Raw genomic sequence first — 12,109 nt, forward strand, 5'->3', positions numbered from 1 at the left:
ATATGTAATCTTATTTTCATACTTGTGTCAATTAGCACCAAAAGACACAGAAAACGACCATGATGTGAGGTAACATTTAATCTCAAGAGAACACGATATACAAATCATTGAGTGAAGAACATCTCTGCCTGAGACAGATAACTTTCTTCACACTCGTAGCCTATAAATTAATATGTGTCTGTTTCTGCTCTTCCTCTGCAGCTCTCCAAATCCAACCTGATCTTCAGCTTCACAGCTATCACCATCGCTGTACTTATATTGACAATATAAAGCATTTCAGTATTAAACCAACTGAGGCAATGTCTTACAGTAATGGGATCATGTAACAGCTTTAAATAACCTCATGAAATAAAATGTGTCTCAACATCAATTCTAACAGTTTTTGTGCCTTTGACTCATTATTTGTGTTCCCAAATATTTATTAATGTATTACAATCCACAAAAATAGCATTTGTTTCTATCATTACTCTATTTTAATTCCTCAAGTTATATATTCAAGAACTTTGAAAATACAGGAAAAGTTTAAGTCTGTCTATTTTACATTTACTTACAGAGTTGGTCACATTGCTTTGTTCCTAGTAATTTCTTAAATTTGCACATACCAGTCTTTCTGAAGGTCTATGACTGATGCATCTCTGTTACATATGTTTCAGTTTTTTACATACATTGAGTCACCTCAGGACATTTAACTGAATTTCTCCAGAGCTGCACAGTAAGCAAATATGTGATAAACAGAGCCACTGACTGAAAGACAGTCTTTAGCACATCAATGTTTTCAATCTGCCTGTTTACAAATGCAACATTTTTTTTTCCTTGAGCTCTCTCTGAACTCTTTGAAAAACAGTTGAAGAAAAGTAGAAGCAGTAAAAGTAGATTTGGTAGTTGTAGTGACTTTGACATTAATTGTTATATTAATCATACCAACGAAAGACATCATTGTACCTCAGTCGTTAGAAAAGCTAAAGAGGAGGGAGAGAAAGGATAGAAGAGAGAAGCACATTGAAAAAAATCAACATTGACATCAGTAGGTCCCAGATGGGAGAATAGCATGTCCAGGGCATGAATCCGTCATCTAGACATCTACAACCCCAGGTTCTCTGTGAGACGAGAAAGCACAGAGAACTCTGGGGAAGACGTTTAAGTTAGTGATTAGCATTAATAGCACATGAATGTAAATGTATATATATATATATGGATAGAGAGAGGGAGGAGGAGAGAGGAAAGAGGAGCTCAGTGCATAATGGGAGTCCCCCAGCAGTCTAAGCCTATAGCAGCATAAACTAGGAGCTGGTCCAGGACAAGCCTGGCCGGCCCTTACTATTATCTTTATCAAAAAGCACATTTTTAAGCCTACTCTTAAACATAGAGAGGGTGTCTGCAATTAAATGTTCAAGTCTCTGTAACTGGATTTGATGATCAGTGGTGTCGAAGGCAGCACTAAGGTCTAACAGGACGTGGACAGAGAGAAGTCCATTGCCTGATGAAGTTGGTGTGGAAGATTGTTGGTTTACTCATGAATGAGCAATAAAAATAAACACAATCTAAAATGTTATATCTACACTGTTGCATTAGATTTCACTAGATTGAGAGGTGTGTCTGAGACATATTTCCCCCTAAAATAGATATATAAAAAATGATAACAGGTCAGATTCACAAAGCCATACCAGAAGTTGTTTCCGATTACATACAGGGTGCCTACTACAGGGGAACCAGAGGGAGCTTGGCTCCTCTTAATAAGACATGAGCTCCCCTGAAAACATGATTTGTATCATTTTGGGGGATCTCTAAAATATTGACAACATCCTTCTTTTGCCATGCGTTTCTATTTTTCTGTATCATCATGATGATTGATCATGCATATAATTGAGCTATTGTTGGCGTATGATTCACGCATGAGAGTTTTTTATCACTCGGTCGAGTGTTACTCCGCATTTCTCCAAATGCCATTTGTTGGGTCTCACCAGCTGAACACGTTTCAAGACTCTAACAAAGACAATTCTTAAGAAACTCAACTTCCCACAGAGTCAATTCCTGCTGGGAGCAGCAGGAATATTCAATGCTCTTTCTCCAGTGCTGCTGCAGGAGCTGCTCTGCTCTCACATGTGGCCTGCTCACAGCAGACACACATAGAACTCTCCTGAACAAGCAGCGACGTGAGAGCCTGCTCAGGATTCAGCAACAAAGGCAAGATAGCATCGAATCCGCTAACTTTTACAACAAAGGGACAATCAGTGGCTTCCTCAGTAACCTGGACTCTCTGATCTGCATGACTCAATATCAACTACCCAGCAAAGCCACCGCCGTTCAGCCTTGGAGCTAAACCCTTCTCAATCTGACTCAACCACAGATTGGCCAGCTAAGTAGGAGCACTCCACAAAGTGTCCCTCCTTCCATGAACTAGGTAGCGTAATGGGCATAGTTTAGAACACCACATGGATAAAGCACAAGAGTGTTTAGTTAAATCAGTGTCAATGTACAAGTGTTGATTTGATCATTGAGTGTTGTTTTTATGATGTCTGTTCATAGTCAGCTATTGTTCAACCACACTGCTAAGTTGATGTTAGCATGCTTCACACATGTTACATCCAGTAACTAGGCCTGCAAGGTGGAGTTAAGGCACACTGCCCTTTATGGAATAGTTTTGACATGCCTGGTTTAATGTAACGTCAGAGACTCTGTCCTACTCTACATTGCATCATATGCCTTGGAGCATTATTTGCCACTTCTGGCAAAACGTGCAAACTCTGGATTGGATGGGCTGTGGACCAATGATTTAGTATGAACACAGAACAAATATGCTCAACAGGAACTCAAAAGTATATATATTTGAAGTGAATCAGTCAGAAAGTCAGAATACTACTGACTCAAGTTGAAGTATCAGCTTGTCGACAGAGTTAATACCTGACAACAAGGTGAGCTTTACTTGATGCTGTACATATACCCATCAAAATCCCTTTATAATTACTCAGAGTATTTGTTTGTATTCTTGTAACATTTTGTGTTCTCTTTCAGAAAATGAAGATCCAAATTGTGTTTCTGGTCTTTGCTTTGGTGGCTGTGATCAGTGCAGCACCAACTCAAAACGATGCTCCACATGTCAAAGGTAACAAGATGATCAAGTAATGTGTTGTGTGCACTGGTCTGTGTCTTATATGTTGAAACAATGTCATAACTATTTATACTCTTTATGTACAAGTTCATTTGTGGATATCTCATGATATCACTTAATGAAATGAGACTATAAAATGTCTTTCTAAACCCCATAGCCTCCGATTCAGCCAGTCATGAAAAGGTGAACAGTGAAGAGCCAAAGAAAGATGCTGCTGCTGTTGAAGAGCCAACGGAGGACGCTTTGGAAGATGTAGAGCACGAGAAGTTAACTGTGGAAGGTGACGAGCCCAAGCAGTTCTTTTTGGAAGATGAAGAGTCCATGGAGGATTATTTTGAGGATGAAGAGCTCGATGAGGACGAGTGGGAAGATGAAGAGCTCATGGAGGACGATGTGGAGGATGAAGAGCTCATGGAGGCCGATATGAAGGATGAAGAGCCCAAGAAGGAAGATATGAAGGCTGAAGAGCCCAAGAAAGAAGATATGAAGGCTGAAGCACCCAAGAAGGACGCACAATAAGCTGTGGATGCTGATCCCTCACAACATCCTGTCTGTAGGTATATGAAGTATATGTAATCTTATTTTCATACTTGTGTCAATTAGCACCAAAAGACACAGAAAACGACCATGATGTGAGGTAACATTTAATCTCAAGAGAACACGATATACAAATCATTGAGTGAAGAACATCTCTGCCTGAGACAGATAACTTTCTTCACACTCGTATCCTATAAATTAATATGTGTCTGTTTCTGCTCTTCCTCTGCAGCTCTCCAAATCCAACCTGATCTTCAGCTTCACAGCTATCACCATCGCTGTACTTATATTGACAATATAAAGCATTTCAGCATTAAACCAACTGAGGCAATGTCTTACAGTAATGGGATCATGTAACAGCTTTAAATAACCTCATGAAATAAAATGTGTCTCATCATCAATTCTAACAGTTTTTGTGCCTTTGACTCATTATTTGTGTTCCCAAATATTTATTCATGTATTACAATCCACTAAAATAGCATTTGTTTCTATCATTACTCTATTTTAATTCCTCAAGTTATATATTTAAGAGCTTTGAAAATACAGGAAAAGGTTTAAGTCTGTCTATTTTACATTTACTCACAGAGTTGGTCATATTGCTTTGTTCCTAGTAATTTCTTAAATTTGCACATACCAGTCTTTCTGAAGGTCTATGACTGATGCATCTCTGTTACATATGTTTCAGTTTTTTACATACATTGAGTCACCTCAGGACATTTAACTGAATACAATTGTTGATTTGATCATTGAGTGTTGTTTTTATGATGTCTGTTCATAGTCAGCTATTGTTCAATCACACTGCTAAGTTGATGTTAGCATGCTTCACAAATGTTACATCCAGTAACTAGGCCTTGCATGTGATTAACATCTTCCTAACCTGGCACCTATAGCCCTAACCAGTTGGCCTCAGACAGACACTCATAACGTTACAAGGTTTGAGGTTTCAAGACATCACATGGTCTGGCCTAATTTTTATTAATTAGTTTTATTGAATTTGATCATTAATAATTATCTTTCATAATCATTAAGTATTGCCAATAACCAAACCTGTAAGAGAGGCTAGATATCTAACTGTACTCACAAACAAGTGCAATCCGGTGAGAAGTGATTTATTCATCAAATTTAGCTGCAATAGCAAGCGAGCTCTCATAATACTGTTAGGCATTCAGGTTTTGCCTGCCCTGTATGAATTGCAAGAATTTTGGTATAGCATCAGAATACTACATATTCAATGCAATCTAGTGGAGCTGTTAGAATTGGCTATTAACTTAAATGCCCTCCCTTTTGTAATTAAAACACAGCGTGCCATCAGCCCTGTGACACAGAGAGCTTGTAATTGTCTGTTACTACCATGCATTTCAGCCTGATTAAGAAGTAGAAACTGAGATACCACCAGAGCTACTACAAACTGCTGCGGCTACCCCTCAGTAAGCTCCTCCCCATAGTGTAGGCCACCACATTTAGTTAGGCTAGTGTACTGTCCAAGCTACAAGACAAGGTGTCTGCCGCACAACACCTTTGCCAATCACACTATTTTGTTGTACATGACAACTACTTAATTTCACCCTCCATTAAATAGACAACAATGGAGAACCCCTGCGTAGAGCAATTTATTTCTTCCCTAGCGCAGAGCCTAGAACCTGGCTACCCTGAATTCATCAGCAGGTTGAATTTTAGTGCTTTGTTACTAGATTGATTGTGTAGAAATGTACATGAATTCAGAAATTTCCAAACAAATTACACATCTGATGAGTATTTGACATCAGTGAATAAATGTGAAATGAAATACAAGTGTGTTGCTAAAACTTGCAAATTGACAGCTTTACCGTGTCTTTACTCTGTAAGGGGTCATACATGTGTCATATGATATGCCTTGGAGCATTGTTTGTCCCTTGGCCAAACATGCTAGCTCTAGATTGAGCGAACTTTGGGCTGATGACGTAATACAAACACAGAACAAATATGCACAACAGGGACGCAAAAGTATATATATTTGAAGTGACTCAGTCAGAAAGTCAGAATACTACTGATTCGAGTTGAAGTATCAGCTTGTCAACAGAGTTAATACCTGACAACAAGGTGAGCTTTATTTGTTGCTGTACATATACCCATCAGAATCCCTTTATAATTACTCAGAGTATTTGTTTGTATTCTTGTAACATTTTGTGTTCTCTTTCAGAAAATGAAGATCCAAATTGTGTTTCTGGTCTTTGCTTTGGTGGCTGTGATCAGTGCAGCACCAACTCAAAACGATGCTGCACAAGTCAAAGGTAACAAGATGATGAAGTAATGTGTTGTGTGCACTGGTCTGTGTCTTATGTATTGAAACATAGATATAAATACTCTTCATGTACATATTATATTGTATTATTTGCCCCACAGCATCTGATTTAGCCAACCATGAAACGTTGAACAGTGAAGAGCCAAAGATTGATGCTGCTGCTGTTGGTGGGCTTGTGAAAGACACATTGAAAGATGAAGAGCTCATGAAGGCTGCTTTGAAAAATAAAGAGCTCATGAAGGCTGCTGGGAAAAATAAAGAGCTCATGAAGGCTGCTTTTCAAAATAAAGCGCTCATTAAGGCTGCTTTGAAAGATGAAAAGCTCATGGACGCTGTGGTAAATAAGCTTGTGAAGTCTGCTTTGGACGATGAAGAGCTCATGGAAGAGTTGGAAGATGAGCTCCTTGAGATTATTTTGGAAGATGAAGAGCTCACGGAGCTTCTTTTGGAAGATGAATATGAAGATGAGGAGGCCACTTTGGGAGATAAAGACTTGATGAATAAAAACTTTCCAAGTGTTTAAAAAAGCTGTGGAGACTGATCCCTGTACGTATATGAACTGTGAAACTTTTTTTTTCAAACTTGTGTGAAATTCTTTGTAACATAGGAGCAAACAGCCACTGTTTATTAATTATAATCAACACCTGTAATCAGTTACTTCACTATTTGTCTCTAACATTTAATCTCAAGAGAACCATAATACAAATCATTGAGTGAAGGACATCTTGGCCATAGACAGATCATTTTTTCTCAAATTTTACAGCCTAAAAATTAACATGTATCTGTTTCTGCTCTTCCTCTGCAGCTCTCTAAATCAAACGTGATCCTCAGCATCTATGCTACCATGATCACAGCACGTATATTGACAATAAATAACATTTCAGCAACTGAGGCAATGTCTTGCAGTAATGGGATCATGTAACAGCTTTAAATAACCTCATGAAATAAAATGTGTCTCAACATCAATTCTAACAGTTTTTGTGCCTTTGACTCATTATTTGTGTTCCCAAATATTTATTCATGTGTTACAATCCACTAAAAGTAGCTTTTTTTCTATCGTTACTCTATTTTAATTCCTGGCGTTATATATTTAATACATTTGATACTACTATTATTTACTATTATCTATTTTACATTTACTTACAGAGTTGGTCAAATTTCTTTGTTCCTAATAATTTTTCTAACATCTGCACATACCGGCCTTTCTGAAGGTCTATGACTGATGCAACTCAGTTACATATGTTTCGACTTCCAACATACATTGAGTCACCTCAGGACATTTAACTGAATTTCTCCAGAGCTGCACAGTAAGCAAATATGCAAAGTGTTCAGTTTTTCCTGACACTTTGTTAGAGGTGACGTTAGCATGAGAGTTGTATTAGATTTCACCATATTGAGAGTTATGTCTCCCTAAATTAAATGTATAAGAAGTCTTAACAGCTTTCAATATTAATCCAATCCAATGCAACACACATCAGAGTCACCAAGCCATACCAGAAGTCGTTTCCGAGTATATACAGGGTGCAAACTACAGGAGAACCGGGGGGGGGAGCTCTGTTTTTCTTAATAAGACATGAGCTCCCCTGAAAACATGATTTGTATCATTTTGGGGGATTTCTAAAATATTGATAGTATGCTACATTTGCCATGCATTTCTATTTTTCTTTATCTTCATCATGATGGATAATGCATAAAAGTGGGCTATTGTTGACATTTGATTCATGCATGAGGGTTTTTCATCACTAATTCATTCAGTCTATGCATTACTCGGCATTTCTCCAAACTGCCATTACTCATTTCTCTGTTTTGTAATCAGCACACACATATGTCAGATATGTCACAAAGAAAACAAGGAAGAAAACTCACAAATTCATCTGATCAGTATTTGACATTAGTGAATACAAGTATGTAGTTAAAATGCAAATGACTAGCCTCACTGTGTTTTTGCTCTGTAAGGGGCTGTACACAGCATCGTATGCCTTGGGGCATTGTTTGTCACTTGGCCAAACATGGCAACTCTTGATTGGGTGAGCTTTGGGCTGATTATGTAGTGTAAACACAGAACAAAGATTCTCAACAGGAATCCCAAAGTACATATATTTGAGGTGCATCGGTCAGAAGCTTAGTTGAAGTATCAGCTTGTCGACAGTGGTCTTACCTGACAACTCCAGCAGAGTGAAGGTGAGCTTTACTTGACGTTGTTCACAAACCCATCAGAATCCCTTTATAATTACTCAGAGTATTTGTTTGTATTCTTGTAACATTTTGTGTTCTCTTTCAGAAAATGAAGATCCAAATTGTGTTTCTGGTCTTTGCTTTGGTGGCTGTGATCAGTGCAGCACCAACTCAAAACCTTGCTGCACAAGCCAAAGGTAACAAGATGATGAAGTAATGTGTTGTGTGCACCAGTCTGTGTCTTATATGTTGAAACAATAACACAACTATTTATACTGTTTTATACTATACTGTTCATTTGTGAATATTATTATTTTATTTTATGAGACTATAAAAGTGTATTTTTCTAATTCCTGTCCTTTATTAATGAATGCAATACATGTCTTTCTTAAACCCCATAGCCTCCGATTCAGCCAGTCATGAAAAGGTGAACAGTGAAGAGCCAAAGAACGATGTCGCTGCCGTTGAAGAGCCAAAGAATGTAGCTGCTGCCGTTGAAGAGCCAAAGAACGTAGCTGCTGCCGTTGAAGAGCCAAAGAACGTAGCTGCTGCCGTTGAAGAGCCAAAGAACGTAGCTGCTGCCGTTGAAGAGCCAAAGAATGATGCTGCTGCCGTTGAAGAGCCAAAGAACGATGCCGCTGCCGTTGAAGAGCCAAAGAGCGATGCCGCTGCCGTTGAAGAGCCAAAGAATGATGCCTCTGCAGAGCCCAAGGAGGATGCTTTGGAAGATGAAGAGCCTAAAGAGGACGCTTTGGGAGATGAGCTTATGGAGGATGGCATGGAAGATGAGGATGCTTTTGAGGATGAAATGCCCCAGATGGAAGCTTTGGGAGATGAGCTTATGGAGGACGGTTTGGAAGATGAAGAACTCATGGAGGACGCTTTCGTAGATGAAGAGCCCAAGGAGGACAGTTTGGAAGATGAAGAGCCCAAGGAGGACAGTTTGGAAGATGAAGAGCTCATGGAAGATGCTTTGGAAGATGAAGAGCCCGTGGAAGATGCCTTGGAAGATGAAGAGCCCGTGGAAGATGCCTTGGAAGATGAAGAGCCCATGGAGGATGCTTTGGAAGATGAAGACTTGATGATGAATAAAGAAAGTGCAGAAAGTGCTTAAATAAGCTGTGGAGAAATGATCCCTGTACGTATATATGACGTTAAGTTTTCTTTTCATGCTTGTGTGAAACTCTTTGCACTCTTCGCTACCTCAAGAAAAACAAGAAATGGCATTAACTGTAATCAATATCAGAAATCAGTCACTTCACTATTTGCTTCTAACATTTAATCTTAAGGGAACACGGTATACAAATCATTGAGTGAAGAACATCTAGGCCATAGACAGATCTATTTTATCACATTTGTAGCCTATAAATTAACATGTATCTGTATCTGCTCTTCCTCTACAGCTCTCCGAATCAAGCCTGATCTTCAGCATCAACTCTACCATGATCAACACATTTATATTGACAATAAATAACATTTCAGCATTAAACCAACTGAGGCAATGTCTTACAGTAATGGGATCATGTAACAGCTTTAAATAGCCTCATGAAATAAAATGTGTCTCATCATCAATTCTAATAGTTTCAGTGCCTTTAACTCATTATTTGAGTTACATTACAAACTCCTAAAAGTAGCTTTTCTTTCTATTATTACTGTATTTTGATTCATGAAGTTATATATTTAAGAACTTTGATGCCACAGGAAAGTCTGTTTAAGTCTGTCTATTTTACATTTACTTACAGAGATGGTCACATTGCTTTGTTCCTAATCATTTTTTTAATCTGCACATATTGACCTTTCTGAAGGTCTAGGAACTCAGATACACGTTTACATTTTTAACATACACACTTTAAGTCACTTCAGGACCTTTAACTGAATTTTTCCAGAGCCACACAGTAAGCAAATATGTAATAAACAGAGCAACTGACTGAGTCAACCCCTGGGGAAAGTTTCCAGGATCTTGTCTCATTACAGTTCTGTTTAGGGAGAAACAGGTTTCTGTTGGTGGTTGGTTTGAGTAAAATAAAAAGCCTCATGGATCATGATGCAGAACTGCAGGGTGCTTCTGTCTTTGTTTCTTTTGCTGCATAAATATCTTTAAAATGTATTCTGCTCTAGCTTAATAAATTTAAAAAAAAACAAAAAAAACACTCAGGATTGGTATTTCAGTAGTTTGGGAGGCCATTTTTTACCAAATAGTGAACTTACGTTCACCCTGCAGTGGCAGTTCATAGAAAAGACGCACTTTAAAGTAAGGATTAAAATTTGACATTTCATTTGTTGAAGTCCCTGAAAACATTTTATAAATCAGCTTCTTACTATGGGTAACAAGGCCTCGGTTTATTTCTCATGAGAGATACTTGACATTTGAGTCCGAGTCTGATAACAGCTTTGGGATTATTTGTTTATGTAGCAAGACTACTGTCAATCAAATTTGATCAAACCCCATAGTCCGGATGAATCAGATTAGCTGACTTTTAGAGTCTTTAATACTTAGTGAATAATAACTAACTAAGTTTGCATTTGCTTCTTTTGTGATTGTTGTTTATTTGTCATCAATATTTAACATTACTGGGAAATCTTTCAGAGGCGTTAACAACTAAAATAAAGGAAAATAGATACACCCAATAAAGTAACTTTGAACAAATATTCCCTTTATTAAATGTCATAAATATAATCTTTATTATCATTCACATAAACGAGACTAAAGCCTACACTGATGCAAAAACTTGGTAGAAGTTGAAACATCGGTAACTGGTTATCTTGCCTTTCCAAAGCACCACGTGTTTCAACACGTCTTGAAATACAAAGCAGAATTTATTTACTTTCAGAGTTACATTTTCTCTGTCGTTTTCCGATCTCTTTTTCTCTTTTCTCCCTCTTGAGAAATGTTTTCTTCAGCAGTGGTCAGGCATTTTCAAAGATTGTCATGTAATGTGTAATGCATGGGGGCTTTGTAAAAAATATGTATATTTAATGCATTATCATACATATCACTTATTCATGGTGTCCTGCTATCACTGGAAAAAGACTCCTAGTGTTGCTGTGGCCTCCCACCAACCAGAGCAGCAGCATGGAGCTGCAGGATAAAGACACCAACATGCACTGACTTTGCTTTTGAAAACTTTATACTACTTTTATATTTTTCTATTCCTCTAAACTAAACTAAACTAAAAGTAGTATAACTCAAGATAAGTAACCAGTCACATGACATGTTTAACTGTTGCAGACAATAGTATATTGGCACAAATGGGAATGACGCTATGTGACAAAGTTGAGAAGTAGTTTTTTTATATTAATAGGTATTGATTACATGTTTTCAGTACAAACAACATATACAACACCATAATCACTAAGTAATGTATCCAGCTACAAAAAATAATTAAACAGATGCAAAACATTCTTCAAAAAGGTGCATAATTCATAAATTATCTTTTGGTTTTCTAACTGTAGTAAAACAGGAATTCATTTTCTGGGGACTGAGAGTATCTGGACAATGGCTATCCAGCTAATAGTTGTTGACATATTTCAGTGTGGAGCAGAGTAGTGGATAAACACACTGACATTTCCATCCATACAGCCACCGTGGTTATAATTTTCTTAAAGCAATATTGACAGTTTGCATTAGTACTTGTCTTCTAAACATAGCCCAAGGTAAGACAAACCACAGTCGTATGATATTTGCTTAAAATGCAAGGTGACCCATACATAGCGGAAGTTTCAACACTCAGCAAATACTTCTTACACCTTATTCCACCACTGTCTAGCCTGCGCTCACTGTTGATCAAAGCCAGCTGAACTAACCACATATGTGTCACTTTATGTAATGTAAAGCATGAACTGACGTCATTTAAGTTTATCGTAGGCTGAGGATGTCATGATGACTTCCTGCCATGAATCTTGTTGGGTTGTTATCTGTTGTTTTTTTCTCAAGCATGTTTAACAGGAAGCTGCTACAGTGTGATTTATTTGCCAGTGTCATCAGTTTTAATATTAAGGGGTTTTGA

Source organism: Scomber japonicus, chromosome 22 (assembly GCF_027409825.1).
Source record: "Scomber japonicus isolate fScoJap1 chromosome 22, fScoJap1.pri, whole genome shotgun sequence".
Lineage (NCBI taxonomy): Eukaryota > Metazoa > Chordata > Actinopteri > Scombriformes > Scombridae > Scomber > Scomber japonicus.